We start from the raw sequence: 16,664 nt of genomic DNA, 5'->3' as shown, positions 1-16,664 counted from the left end.
TGCCGCTTTTTTTTGTAACATCGATGCCTGTTTTAAAGAAAATTTTATTTTCTTAACATGTGTGACAAGCATCCCCATGCTAACCCATATTAAATTTTTACCCAATATTAGAGCCTCATGATTAGTTCCCAAGAAGGAGTTGTTGAGGGGTTGTTTTTGTTCTTATTTGTTCTATCCACAAAATACTATGTGAGACAGGATGCATTTTTACCCATTCCTTCAGAAAGCAACATGTTTTCATGAACAGGTATTAGCTAGTAAACATCATGATGACAGCATCTACCCCAAACGTCCTGAGGATGTTCCATAAACCCCATATATCCTTAATAAAGTGTGTCAGTCCCCTGGGAAAGTGCTATACATATCACTATATCTAATTATTAGACTTGCATTGCTCGAATCAAAATAAACATCCGCTAGAATGATGACAATACTAATTACAAGATATGTATGCATGAAAATATTAAGATTCCTTACCACAAATATAAATGTGTGCCAATTGTTGCAAAATGACTTGTATCTAATACAAAGTTTTCATGACTTGTACATGTGAATAATACTCCATTCGTCTGATCTCCAGGCAGGGATCATAATGCACAATCAATATATAAAATTATTTCTAATGTCCTGTAGTGAAACAATCTTACACTATCTCCCTTTCTTTGTTTCTTATTACACCTCAGCCACTATGGATATTGTGATCCAAAGCAGCTAGCTCATTCCTAATCCTGTACACAGGAGGGATGTATGAAAATCTCTTGGCACTGTACATCATGATGTGCTGATGAAAAACTTCAAGCTCAGCAGTGCTTCTGCAATTATCAAAAACATGTATCTTGTAACATGTGTTATTTGTAATCTGCTAACAGATTAATACAGTTATTAAATAATCATTACTGTTGTAATTTTTGCATACATAAAATCTTTACTGAAGTGTTTATTAATAGAGTGTCATGGAATTGTTTATACCTGATTTGCATGTATTATACCTGAAATTACCAAAGACTTGAGAAGGAGAGTCACTATACATGTATCATGTGCACACATCTTATGAATTCAAACTTATTCAGATCTTCAAATGGTAAATATATACAGTAATTTATTATTTAGTTGAGAATAAAAATATTTAAAGTGGTCTTCACATTTTTCTTTTAAATACCATGCAATTGTTGCAATCCTGAAATGGCATACCTGAAATTTAAATAATACTCCACTGTTTAGGAACCTTTGGTCCAAGAGCACCTGTGCCAAGGTTTTCAGCACTTTGGCTTCCTTCTTGGGATCATCTTCATCAAGCCAAGGCTTTGTCAGCTCTTCGTTCTCCAGGTAAGGTTCATGAAGACATTTATTAATGCCTTGGCCATGTGAGAGGATCTACTCATGTGTATTGGTGATGTGATTTAGGACACTCCTCAAGATACTCTGAAAGAATGCCACAATCAATACCTTTAGCACCTAAAGCTGGTCTCTTTTGTCATGGTGACCCTATATTGATAGGACAACTTGATTTATATCATAAAGCGAAAGCTACATTGTAGAACTGGCTAATAGTTAGCGTAGCAGGATTCAAATTTTCCTCAGATCATTGTTCCTTCAATATTCCACATTACTCTGATATTTCAAATAAATTACTTTTAATAAACTACATACCTAGAAGATTTGGTGATGAATATATATGGATAAAAAATACAGTAAAAGAAATCAGAAGATAAGGGTTATGCACTGTAATTTTGATTTCATACAAAAGTATACAATAGCAAATGTTTACATATATGTTTCAAATAAAAGGACTGAAATCTCACAAAAAATTGTCCATAGCTGCTAGCAGTCTTGCATGAAAACCAAAACTGGTTCATGTCTTGGGACCATTGTAATAAAGCCATATTATCCATTTGTTTGGCAACCTTGAAAAGTAGGTAGATAAAATAAAGTTAAAAATGCATGAAAAGCAATCATCAAAACAGAAACAGCTTTTCAATTCCAAAAGTTTTATAACAGTAAAGAGTGAAAACCAACAAGTCATTTAATTCCCAAGAATAAAAAATGAAATTTAAAAAGAACTTACAGTATTGTAAATTAAATCCCAAATAAGTTGTATCACCAGTCCTAATGAATAAAGTTCTAATGAACTGCCAGTGGTTTTCAAAAACAAACTTCAACTGTTATCTCAGTATTTTGTTTTTAAATTAAATATGTCTTATGTGCATTCATCATGAGCTAAGTGGATAGATGGGAAGAAGGTGTTAGCAAGAACTGCATGTGGGACATATATACATGTATAAATGGGAAACTGCATAAAGAAAGCATATGAGGCATGTAAACACAATTTCAATATACAATCACTGGTCCTCTAAGTATTGAGTGGGAAAAAAACTCAGCTGTGATTATTGGGTTATCCACCACAGTATACTGGAACTTGTTTGCATAACCAAAACAATGACAGTTCAAATTATGCCTTTTTCTATGCATCAAATGGCACAGTTGAAATACCCAACCCCACTTCTGAGAAAGCGAAATTCAAGGTTTTTTCCCGAACTCAAACTAAGAAAAGCAAGAAGTGGGAACTTAACCTGCTAGCAGTGATAATAATGTCCTTTATCAGCATTGCATTTGTTACATCATTGTTTTCAGGAGAATGACAATTGTAAGACAACCCCCACCCACACACAAAAAAAATCTGCAAGAAATTTGCCATTTTTACCTTCCTGATTCAATAGCAAATACTTTAGATACTGAAGGTGTCTTCATTCTCTCAGTATGTTGCAAAAGCACTTGGCCAGGTGTTGATGTGAAGCATAAAAATGTACTGGCCGTCGGTTCTGTATGCTTGGGTTCCTCTTTTGCTATATTCTTTGTAACTTTGTAACTTAAAATATGAATTAAATATTCATTTGTATTATAAGTTATGTTTGAAATCTGTTTCTTTGTGCACTGTGTTAAACACTAAGAACTTAAATACTTCATTTAAGCAAGAATACATAATAATAGATCTAAAAAAATTCACATCAATAAAACTAACTTGACTGCAGCTCAAAACTTTAACTGATAACAATCTGCCAGCCATATATTCTGGTAGCACTACAACATCCTTTCCTATCATGTTTAGAGATCCTTTTATAATTGTAGTCAATACACTGCTTTATAATAGATTTACTTGTAGTTGAAATATGTACAATAAAATCTTATTATTTGTTCCATCACGTTTACATGATAAGGTTAATAAACTTTTATGCAAGTAATGTGGATGTCACATTAACCTAAGGGGTGTGTGTGAGAGAGAGAGAGAGAGGGATAGATATGATATAAATAATGATAACGCTTGTAAATGTATCTAAGTTCCCTCGCCGAATTCAAAAATCCCTGTCTCACGAAGATAATTGACAGGTGTACAAAATGATCTTTATGAGCACGCTGTTATAAAAAGTAAATAATATATTCCACCCCAACATACAATGCACACAATGCAGTCACCGAGTGAAATATTGATCGGCCGATCACATCGATTTTGGGCATATTACAAAGCAAGTCCTTGTATTGTATTAATAAAACAGTGTGCTTTCAAACATATAGTAGGATCAAGATATTGAAAAATGGAGAACACTTATACACAGGCATCACAGTCACTTGATTCTGGGGAAACTAATGTGTATCACCATATAACACAGACATTGGCTTACCTGTCCAACAACAACTTCGCCATTTCAGTGTCTGATGCCAGGCCTAATTCTTACATCAATGCTGTCCATCGAACAAACTGGTCCCCAAGACGAATCCTTGATAAGTCCCGTTCGGTTTCTCAGACAGTTTTTCGACGTTTCTTTTCGGAAAGCGACAAGCGCGGGCGACCTTTACGTTTTTGACTCTCACGTGTGTCCGCCATTTTTGTTTATAGTAGATATTTAAATTACAACCACGTGACTCATAACCCGCCCACTGGACGAAGATGACGTATACGTTTTTGTGGTCACGTGAGGCTTCCGTAACAGTTCGTGACCTACAAGTTTCAATTAAAGCGGGCCCCCACAAAAATTCATTTTCTCTCGTTTATTTATCAATTGCCCAATTTAATCTTCTCAAACTCTAGGTTATTTTGAATTATTTCAGCTTATAAGTCGACACATTTCACTAGTTACATGATCTGTAACATTCACAAAATTACAGACACTATGAACTATTGTGCCTTTAAAATATTACAAAACTAATCATATTTACGAACCTTTAATGTAATCACATGGTTATCACGTGTCATATTATGGAAACATGGTGACCGAATGGGATGCCATGTTTCTATAATGTGATACGTGCAAATTCACAGCAAATTCTACTGTTATAATATAATTTTGGTATGAGGTGGTACGTTATCTACAGAAACATTTGTTAATGTATTAACAATTTACAATGTCAGAAATGCCCTTTCTACCTTTCGTATTTTATAATTAAATCACACAGTATAATAATGTAATAGCAAATGAAAAACGCATTCCCAGGCTTGCGCCCTGGAGAAATCACTCCAGCATCGCTCCTGAGTGAGGAAACAACACAGAAACTGGCAGTCCTACGTACTTTTAGTCCTACCAAATTGGCGTAGGGAAGGGGCGCCACGGGTCAGCTTCGACGGTGGGAGAGATCATCGCGTCCAACTGGCCGACTACCGCCCGCCTTATGCCGGGCAGCCCATGGTCAGTAAGGTGTTGGCCCACCAACGTCTGCCTGCTCCAGTGGGTGCCTAGAGATCAGTGTGTTGCCCAGCATGAGCAACAGACGGAAACTCCGCACCAGACCAAAGAAACTAGAAAACCAACAAAGAAGACTAAGACTCTTCGATTCGCAAGCTGGAACGTGCGCAATATGTGCACATGAATCTCTGACGACCTCAGGCAGGTGTTCGACACTAGGAAGATGGCCATCATTGACAGAGAGCTCACCAGACTAAATATCAGCATAGCTGAACGTCAGGAAACCAGAGCGGCTCCCTCAGAGGGGAAAACTACATATTCTTCTGGAAGGGTCGAGAACTCGAGGAGCCCCGCCAGCACGGAGAAGGCTTCGCCATCCAAATATCCTCCTAGCCTCGTTTGAGTCTCCCCCAGGGGCACTGAGTGTCTCTTGTCACCTTGCCACTGCTGAAGGTCCTGTCAACATGCTCAGTGTCTATGCACTCACCCATACATATTCTTAATACCAAAAGGATCCATTCTATGGGCAGCAAGACGAACATATCAAAGGATGCCCTAAAGACGATCCACTATTCCTCCTTGGCGACTTTAATGCCAGAGTATGTGCGAACCAAGAGTCATGGCCTACCTGCCTCGGACATCATGGCACTGGAAAGACCAACGAAAACGGTCGAAGATTGCTGGAGTTGTGCACCTACCATAACCTGTGCGTTACAAAAACCATTTTTAAGTGTAACCCACGACAGAAAGTGTCATGGAAACATCCCAGGTCTCATCGCTGCCACTAGCTCGACATGGTCATCACCAGGTGCTCCGCCTTGAACAGCTTCCTCTCCACCAGAAACTACCACAGTGCATACTGCAACTCCGACCACGCCTTGGTGATCATCATGGTGCGCATGCAGCCTCACACACTTCACCACTTTAAACAAAAAGGTCGCCCTCGCATCAACACTGCGCAGATTTCGGCTCCCACCAAGGTGGAGGAATTTGTGTGCGCCCTGGACCAGGCTCTCCAGGACCTGCCAGATCACGATGCTACAGCCAAGTGGAACGCCATGAAGGGTGCCATCTACAGTACAGCCAGTCCATGTTTGACAAGAAAGAACTACCCAGTAAGGACTGGTTCAACGAACACCTTTCAAGGATGGAAACAATAATCGAGGACAATCGAAAAGATTTCATAGCTTGCGAAAAATGTCCCAATGAACTGACGCTTCCTGGCCTCAGAAGTGCCCGAACACAGTATAGTGGGACGATTGTGGAACAATGGAAATCCCAGTCAAAAAGGTCATGGGACCCTTTGAGGACAAGATTTATAGGAACAAGGGAAATCCCAGTCAAAAAGGACTTGGGACTTTTTGGGACAGTGGGAGTTACCATTAGCATAGGGACAATAGGAATGGATTAGGTGACGTGAGGTCACTGTACTTAAAATTGGTCTAAGTTCTTCCTCTTGGGAGGGTACTTCTTCTTCCTGTTCTGAACGCCTCTCTTCCTCTTGCATTCTGAAGACCAAGGTCCTTTCTCTTGACAATGATAACAAGTATCTTGACCTTTGTCTCTTCTGACACCTGTATTGCTCTTTTGATGGTCTGGATACTCTGTAGCCCAATGCGCTTTCTTCTTACAGATATGGCAAGTATCTTGACTTTTGTATCAAAAGGAGGAGGAGTTGTCTGTCGGCTTTTCTGAAGAAACCTTTCTTATGACACCTCGCAAAGCTCTGATCAGAAGTTCGATCTTTGTAGGCTCTTCCATCGTTCTGGTCGATTTGAGAGTGAAATGAATAATGAGAGGGAGGACACTGACCCTTTATATATACACTGGTCTGACATGACTATATAGGGGATCATGGCGTTTAAAATGTAGTCATTTTACTTTTGCTGTCAAGATAAAACGATCGCATCATGTCGTAGAGAAAGGAGAAGAAAGTAAGAGGCAGAAACGTAATTTATCGCCTTGCACAGTAGCTCAGATCTTGGATCAAATTCATGCCAGCGATTTTGAAGATGACAGGAGTGAGCCAGAATCCAGACCCAGAGAGTCTACACCCAATTAAACTTCACCACAGCCGCCAGTCAACCCTGGAAAGTACTACCACATTCGAGAGACGGAAAAGCGCTCCTCTAGAGAATTTAAACCACGGCCTACACGTACACGGTGAAGTTTAAAGATTTCAAGTCCGACGTACCACTGGAGAAAGCAGAAGAGTTCATCATCGATGTGTGGTATTCTTTGTTAACCACACTGAAATGACAATGTGAAGCCAAAGAAGATGATCGCTTGAGACTTTCCATTCATGACGACAGTTTGAAATCACCCGTTTAGATCAAGTTTAGCAGCTCAGCACAATTGACACCTTTCAAAGTCATCGAAAAGATTCATCTCGTGCAACAATCCAACAACAAGTTTCACATCACCGATGGAAAAGCTACACTATTCATGACCCACGTGTCACTTCCCAAAGTGACCGGACAACGCAGAAAAGTGTTATTGGTGGACGATATTCGTAGCACCAAAAAGAGCCTCGTTTAGATTAACAACCCTCAAGACAAGATGCGCTTAGCCTGTGCCATCGTTGTGGGACGAACGTATGCCGACAAGAACGACACGACACAATGGAAAAGAGCCTGGGCGAACATTCGAATATCGAAGCGAGCCATACAACAAAGAGAAGCACAACTGCTGTTACAGCATGCGTGGCTATCCAAAGACACACCATGTGGCATTCCTGAAATGCAAAATTTGCAAAACGTGTTGGCTCCAACCTACACCTTGTAAGTGCGCCCTCAAGAAGTGCGAGGACCTCTGTTGTTTCGAGGCAAAGATTTCAAAGACGGAAAATACATTCTCGTCTATCATTACGATAAACATTTCGATTCCATTATCAGTATCGCCCCATTCCTGAGATACGGTTATTATTGTGAGAACTGTGACTATGGGCTATAACAACCGAGAGCAACACAAGGATTGTGAATCGAAATGTGAAGGATGTTTGGCCTCTCAACCCTGTCTGGACGAAAGACAAGAACGATTGCATTGCCATGAAAGTCAGCTCAGTTTTGTCAGTCCTGTCAGTTACCAACAACATTTACAAACGCAAGGCTTGCAGCAGAAAAGTGCTTGTCAACTCCTGCGATTGTACCCTACTTGTGGACAAGGCATACGTACCAATAATGCTAAGGCACACATATGTCCAGGAAAGAAACGATGTCACATTTGTCACCAAATCTTGGATTGGAACACCAACGCTATATTCAAAAATAACATTCCAACCAAGAGGAGGAAGCTGACTAGAAGTAAGGCAATTTCATCTTTTTCGATTTCGAATGCATAAAAGAGACCGGAATTCACATTGATTATCAATATTATTTCTATGACGCGCGACTACCAAATCAACGAGGGCGTATTGAACTTCAAGTTCATAATACAAATAGATATTTCTTACCCGCTGAGGCTTTTATTGAAGTAGAAGGTGAACTTGTAAAGGCGGATAATAATACATACACGAGTTGGTTTCGTCAATAATGGGATTATGGCACTGTTTAGTAGCGCCACATATATGATTGATGGAAGAAATATCAAATCGATTCAAAGTGATGTCGATGTTGCTACAACAATAATTGGTCTAGCAAGATATTCTGATGATTACACAATATGATCTGGTCCATAAATGATGTTTGCTAAAGATATTAACGACAACGCCGATCATATTCAATATATTAAGTTACAAGTACCACGAAAAACTGCATCTGATCCACAGCCAGCTGACCCTGGATTCGAAGACAGACCAGCTGGTGCATTTGATTATATAAAAGGTGTTAATGTGACTCACAACTTGGGATTTGCAACACGCCAAGCAATGTTGTCAGGAAATAGAAGAAGTTTTTGTGTGCGATTCCACTTTCTCACATCTTCGGATTTTGTTGGGATATTAGAAAGGCCATCTTTGGAGCTAAAGACACAGTTGTGCTCGTAAGAAAAGGTGATGATAATGATGCGATCTGGCGAGGGGCTGGTGTCGATGCTGGTAAAGTAGATATAACAGAACTCTCGCTGTGGATGCCGGTATTAACTCCATCGGTCACAGAGGAAACGCGATTACTCTCTTTTATAAAACAAGGCGTAAATCATTGTTATCATGGCTTATAGTAACCACATACTCTGTTCCAAGTACCGTCAGAGGCTTATTTACTTGGCATATAGCATCAAAGCAGGATGTTTCTGCGCCACGACATATTTTTGTTCCGCTGCAAAATAAAATCCGGTTGAATAGTCAAGAACATTCTTATATGATATTTGACCAATTCTACGTTACCGATGTTTCGTTGAGAATAAGCGGACAACAAGAACCGTCTGAGGATATATCATTAAAATTCGCACAAAATCACGTGGAGCGCGTATATCATCGCTTGCTGACATTCCTGGTGTGTAATACAAATATAGATACTGGGCTAAAAATATCACAGCTTGATCTTACAAATCTGTATCCGATTTATTACATTGCGCTGGGGCATCTTTATTTATCCAAGCAATCTGTCGTTGATATACACTTCCGAGCTCATGTTGGTAACCCGCCAGCTGGTTGTGTCGACCCTGGTTACAGAGCAATCGCAGTCATACACAGTGACAAAGCAATGTTACTTGAAGTTACTAGTGGGCGGATGAGAGTCGTTGATGCGCCAGTGGAAAACATGTAGACAATCAAAGCAATCGCGTTTATTATAAAAATGCCATATAGTCACGTTAATGTTACTTTGACTCCTCATCAGGCGAAAACATTACAATCGAAAAACTTGAGCGCATGTGGGGCAACGATAACACTAACGCGGGATCAAATTGCTAATGGTGGCCCAAACAAATTATCGTTGACTAAAACTCAACTAAAACAATTCAATAAAGCGAAGCAAGCAAGCACCGGAGTTCAACTTAATTTCGCTCAAAAAGCCATCAGCAACATGATTAAAACCGGTGGTATATTTCCACTTCTCTCGGCGTTACCGGCGATAATTAGCGCCACCGCTCCCGCTATTGAGTGTTGTTGGAGCAGCTGCTGGAATGGTATTAAAGAAAGCAACTGGGCAGGGATACAAAAGAAAAGGAGCGGGTTTCAGACTTCCCGGGACTTATCTGGGAAAATACGCAAACGGATCCGGTTTAAGGCTACCGGGAACTTATCTACGATAACATCGATGTCAAATTTTGATTTACTCGATGCCGCTAAACAATTAAAAATAAAACAATTCAGAGGCGTCTTCATGCGGGATCAATTACCGCAACAACCAAATAATTCAGAAACAGGAATTATTAATCCTCGATAACAGCGATAGTCCTGGAACTCACTGGGTTGCTTACGCGATCAATCCACGTAAAATTATCTATTTCGATTCGTACGGGTTAGCTCCGCCAGTTGAATTTCTAAAATACGTACATAAAGTGAAAAGCACTTCCGTTCCCATTCCAGTCTGGTATTCAACGCTACCAACACAAACACTAACTGATCCACCAATATGTGGTTGTGAGGCAATTAACGTGCTTTCAGCGTTATCAGCGTCAACTAAATCACTTCATAAAGCCGTGCACGTGTACACAACACGACAACATGAAATTTAAAGTAAACAAAAAGAATAATAGTTGATATTTACGGAAGATCTCTCAGCGATATAAAAAGTATATATAAAAAAACGTGACCACGTGGATTTATCAAAATACGCAAACTAAAGATGACGTCGACAATCTTTTATCGTTGTCCGGGATAGACCTAGAGGTCGTTATTTTTCAAGACCGATACGGAAAACTAAAAACCAGCGATATCAAATGGCATGAAATAATTCGTAGGCTATTGGAGCTACTCCAAATAACATTCCTGTGTTCACTGATAGAGGAAAAATCAGAGACTCAAGTATGTCAATTGCCGGCATCAAAGATCAAATCGCAGCAAGTGTTGCTAATCGCTTGAAAAATATCGGTGACACAATGACAGGTGAACTCAGCATGAACGGAAACAAGATAACGGTGCTACGAGATCCAACATCCGACGAAGATGCCGCGACGAAAACATACGTGGACGTTAACTATAGTACCGTTGATGATAAATTATCCACGTTACGGGCCGAGTATGACGTTCACGTAAACGATTTTGCAAGATTTCGCAGAAATTTTCAAAAAACCGATGAATCCAGAGATAAATTCTTCGGCACTCGGCTCACCGTTGACACAAAACTTTCTGACATCAAAACTAATATTGACACAATGAAGAAAGCACAAGATGTCGTAAGTAGAATTCCTGAGATCGTTAATAAAATTAATCTAATTAAAATCCCACCTGGAGTTACTCCCGGGCATATTGCCAACATCGTATATACGGTATCCTCTGGATTCGCCAAATGGTCAAAATAAAATAATACTATCAAATATACCGCAACAGTCACTGGAATGATAGACTGCCTGTGTTCAGTGTTGCAAAATTTGAGATATTTACAACGTATCCCTGGCGATATTCCACCGACAAGTTTTCCCGGGTTGTGACTATCATATTAAATAGCGGAACCGAAGAAACATTTATGCTGGAAGCAGCTGTTAAGAAATTGACTGCAACATCTTACTGGTGGTGTTTGTAGCTGAAACACCTCAATTAGTTACTACGTAAAGTAATAAATGGCATTGACAGCGTCAACAACAACATTAGATGCACAACAATATAGATACGATCAAGTACGCGAATGGCAATCAGAGTTAAAAACTATCGTCGACACGTATACAACGTGCGTAGAGAAATACCGGCGACTTGTAATTATCCTGGATGCTATACTAGGTATCCGCGTTAGTTGCATCCACCGGAGTGGATTACTAGCAAATATTTCGCTGGAATTCGCGTACAAAAATAAACAGGATGGTACACATGACTGGAACGTCAGTGGGTTACCAACCGGGTCCTATCAAATCGAAGAAATTAATGATGAATTACGTCAAATAAAAATATCACCGGGAAAGAATCCAAAATAGCAATAACAGCCCATAAACCAACGCTGTCATCTACAATCGAGATAAACTCTCCTAACTACGCTGTGAATATATATCAGAGTTCGATCAGAACAGTGTTAGGATGGCCAGAAATTCCACCACGACACCTCCACCGTTACCAGAGCCAAAAAAGTCTGATTATGTCACGGACGTGCAGTCATACCACGACGTTGAACCATCATGCAAACAACGTTTACTCGATATAAGAAAATCATGAATAGGTAGTGATTTTACTTTTTACGATAAGGACAATACTTATTGGACTTTTGTTATTGAGCGACTTCCCGAAGAAGAAGGAGGAAGAAGGGAAACAGGTATGTATGTGTTACACTAAGTGATATCACTGTATACTTTAGAGTTATCAATCAAGAACATAACACACAACTACAGCGACTACGGCAGCGTTTCAAAGAACATCTTTTTGATTTAACGCTGCGAGGCGAAATCATTAAACACGTAGAAATATTTAACCAGCTCGTATCTGACATGGAATATCTTCACCAGCGCGTAATTCAAGTAATAATTAATATTGCAAAATCAGACCACCAACAGCGATTTTTAACTACATACTCATTAAAAGAAGCTAATCTGCAAAATTTTAAATTTCCCGGGTATAACGCAGCCGACTTAAGAAAATCCGTCAATGATACCATTGATGAGTTCTTTTCTGACATACGTATACGGTACAAAAAAAAAACTGCAACCGGCAAACATCCTCTGACACAATAATGACCCAGAAGGATACGGAAGACATATGTCTCCGGAAATTGTAAATATATCTCGGTGGTCGCGATTAATCTCGTTTGTGATGTCGTTAATGGAACTTACAACACAGACACAACAGTATCAAATCAGGCACAACAGGGGTATGTTTTATACTCATTCGCTCCGCATGTTCCACCTGGGTCTTTAATCACGCAAGAACCAGTTAATCCGGTTTATCTGCGGTGTCATAATCCGTTATTGTCAAGAATAAATTTCAAACTAACGGATCAATCCGGGCATTTGTTAGACTTCTGAGATTGAACCGTAAGTTTAAATTTACTTGTGCGATCCTAAGGATCTCAATCGTTAAACTGATTAATTCTGGCAAGCAAGAGGATATTTTTGTATTGACTGTCACTCAGAATTATAATAAATTTATTTTTTACTGAAAATCTGTCGACGCTCTCAATTCGGAAAGTACTTAGCTAGTAAAATTCATGGAAATCCAGTGGAAAAAATATATTGTCAGTGAGAAACCAAAAAAAAAATATTGAAATCTATCAACGGCGAAGGAAAAAAAAATTGTATTAACAACGTGGACTGACATACTACTTTCGATTTCATTTCCACGTACTTGATAAAATCAACTTTCATTTTCGATCGCTTCACGATCTGATGTAATTTTTCTTAATTATCTCACACGAGAATTAATGATTTTATTTGCTTCATATTCAAGAGATAATCTCGACCTAATTTTTTCGATTGCACGAGACAACTAAACAAATTCCTTTATTCGTGTTTCTTTTACTGTGGCTAGTGATTGCCACATAGCCGTCTGAATTTTCTTTATAAATCTATATTGTGATGACAGAATATACCGCCCATCATGTTTAGCCTCTTGCAGTGTTTCAAAGTCAGAAATGATTTATTCAGGATTTAGATGATCAGATAAATTTATACCGTCATGTTCTAATTTTTTAATAGCAACAATTACATCATTGATATTTTCATAATTCATTATACCAAATATTATATTATACCAAAGAAAAATATTTTACACAATTACGTGAACATATAGGTTGTCTTATGACATCCTAGCAAGTCCAGAATGGTGTTTTGTTTTGCACTAGCGACGACACATCTCCATATGAGTCTCTAGGGTGTCTGACTTGGGTTGCGCAATGTTGGGGAGGGAATTCCATAATTGACTTTTACACAATCGTCGCAGAGTTATCTCTGTTATCTGCGTCTACATAGCAAACGAAATCCAGCTTTCAAACCGGTATAAAAAAGTTGATTTGATTATTTTAGCTGGAACTCGTCGGGCTGAACACGAGTGAATGATTGATCACAAGACCGTCTTTGATCTCTCCAAAGAAACATTCGAATACAAACCTGTGATTGTAATAATGTTTCTTCCCAACGGTAAATCTAAGATAACCAGCATTTTCAGCCACACCAACTGGTTTCTTCAGCCTACAATTTTTAACTACGCCATTACGATTTGCTTCATAATCCTTGATGATGGGATGTCTGACAAATTCTTGGTTCATTTATACAATAATGCATTTGTCTAATTTATAATTTGTCTGAAGACTTATTTAAATAATCCTCTTCATATGCTATAACTCTACCAATGACTGAGTCTGGTTTTTTTAAATCATAATATTTTTTGAGTTCCCTGAATCGCTTGCCACCGCCAATCGCACATAACTGTGTCTTGCTCCGGACTCCGACGCCACAACGTAAGCAGGGTATTGGTCCTAAACTACCATTACGAACACATTGTGAATGTTGCCCACAGAATTCGTTTACGCAGGATTTGCCACATGGAGTCACACATCCTACCTTAAACCATTTACACTGATTTGATCTGATCTTGACAGACTAACCCCTGACTCGCGGAGGCGAGCCCTGACTGATCTGATTGATATTATCAGGAACGCCAAAAAAGAATTTCGTGATGATGGAGCATCTCACATGTGGTCTACATTCAAAATGTACGCGACGACTCTGTCATTGATGCTACAATGAACGATGCACGAGCGAAAACGATTATCGATTACCCCAATCAGAAATATCTTTTCAGAATAAAGTTTATTGTGCAATCAGATTCCGATACGTGGATTATCCGTGACATTCGTGACCATGTCCTTGCTAATGGAAAAACCGCTGTGTTAAGTAAAGATTCCAAACCAGGAATTTTAACTGGGATTGACAGACCATATTTCGCTCGATCGTATCCTGTGACCGCGGTTGTTTATGGAATTTATCAACTAAATGATAGACCTAACATTAATGATATTGCCCCGATCAGATTCTTAAAGCTGAATTGTGTAGCCGAGCGAGTAACAGAACATTTTAAAAATGTGAAGCGTGGAAACGGTTTAACTGATCTCCGACGTGAAAAAATAGCGAATTTGGCTGAATCGGTCAAGGATACAGGAGCGTCAATAAACGATGTCGCTTAGTTATCAAGTAAATTAAAATTTCCAATGGTAGTAAAAACATTAACCGGAGAGGTTTATATGAATCAGCGAATAAGGGAAATGGAACACCATTTGAAATTATTGATCATAACGCTCATGCCTGGACCTCCGCGGTAACAATATTTCCACGAGATCGTGTTGTGAGATATTACTCGTCAAAGAGAACTCTGGGAAAAATTCCCGGGAAAACATATTTGATGCTATCAACTGGATAAGTAAAAACGACCTCGTGTCAGTGTGGTTGTTTAAGAGCGTTGAAGATGGCGAGTATGATCAATTTGTACGGCCTAACGGTGAATTATATTGCAAAGAATCTCTTCATGAAGAAATGAAAAAACTTTCAGCGAAATATGCAGAAAACACTGAGCAATTATTAACCAATTGTTTTGCAGTGCCATCGGTTGCTGCCCAAGCTGCTCGAGAAAAGAATTCATGGAAACCAACACGCACTGAGTTTCTCGAAGATGTCCAGGCGAGTTGTGTCGAGTATGGTCACGGTGGTTTATGGAACACTGAGTTTGATATCAACGAGATGATTTCCGTGGACATGACCGCGTGTTATCCGGGAAGTTTTCTCGGGATGGGCGAGTGTATCGAGTATTTTACGCGATTTGGACATCCTACAAAAAGGGTGACAGGAATGGCGATTAATGGATCTTTACCTGATTTCCCCCTGACAGGATTCGCTCGTGTAGTGTCGTTTGAATTCGCTAAGAATCTTCATCTGTGTTGTTATATTTGGTTTGGTATACACTTCTCGAAGCGACGCTGGGCACCAATAGTGTTATTACGATATATGCTTGACAACCGCGTATTTATATCGTTGACGGTCAGTGAAGCGATTGTATCATATCGGAAGCAGACTTCGGTTTGGTTACCAACAACGGAGCGTATCAGTGTCGATGAAGTCATCGAAGAATATGCACGGAAATGCAAACGTTCCTGCTGATGTCATTGTTGTTAATGCTCCTAATATTCTCAGGATTAAACTCACCAACAGCGAAAAAACCGCAAAGGATCTCGTTAGAAAAATAATCGGTAAATTTACTCAGGGTTGTGCATATGATCATAAACGTCATCACTCACGACTGATTATGGATGATGTTGAATTAGATTTAATAATTGCTGATGCTGCTGAGAGAAATATATTTTGTAATCGGGAAGATGCTTACTTGTCTGACGGAACACGGTTGGGCACATTTGTTAGTTACATTGATGGAGAATTTCCTCAGTATACACATTTGAGATCTTCAATGCTCGCTTTTGTTTCTGTAAATTTGCTCTCGATGATAAATAGATTTCCTAACACCGCGGTCAGAGTTGCAACGGATTCGTTTTACTTGAATAAAACATATTCAGAATTACTGGCTCATTTCACAAGCAACGATGAATCATGGGGTTCGTGGAGAATAGAAAAGGAAATGCTACATTGTTATTGTGAATCCGTGGATGTTGCGGTTAAAGATAGTTATCGCAAATCAGAAGTATCAGAATTATCGTCGGAGCCATCCGTGTATGATCCAGTATCCAGACACAGAACGGTTTATTTGAACGGGCCGGGAAGTTCTGGTAAGACAACTCGGGTAATCGAATCATTTTGACGGAAACGCGATGATATTATTGTGCTAGCACCAACACACAGACTTGCCAGGGAGATGAAACAACGAGGAGTCAATTCTTGTACTCATCATAGTTTTTTCAAATATAGCGGCGGCACATGCACTCCAGATCGAATGGGAGAGAAATATATTCCAAAGATCATCATTTG

The 16,664-nt window shown here is 39.3% G+C and overlaps 1 long non-coding RNA gene across 1 annotated transcript in view; it reads left to right on the top strand.

Annotated features, from left to right (window-relative positions):
- Positions 1-16,664, top strand: part of LOC149796414 (uncharacterized) — a 48,938-nt gene that overhangs the window by 11,116 nt on the left and 21,158 nt on the right. The gene's annotated exons all lie outside the window — the stretch shown is intronic.

The sequence above is a fragment of the Sinohyriopsis cumingii genome, chromosome 6 (genome assembly GCF_028554795.1).
Source record: "Sinohyriopsis cumingii isolate HCF-2022 chromosome 6, ASM2855479v2, whole genome shotgun sequence".
NCBI lineage: Eukaryota > Metazoa > Mollusca > Bivalvia > Unionida > Unionidae > Sinohyriopsis > Sinohyriopsis cumingii.
The sequence above is the reverse complement of the archived record's forward strand: the minus strand, read 5'-3'. Positions and strand labels throughout refer to the sequence as shown.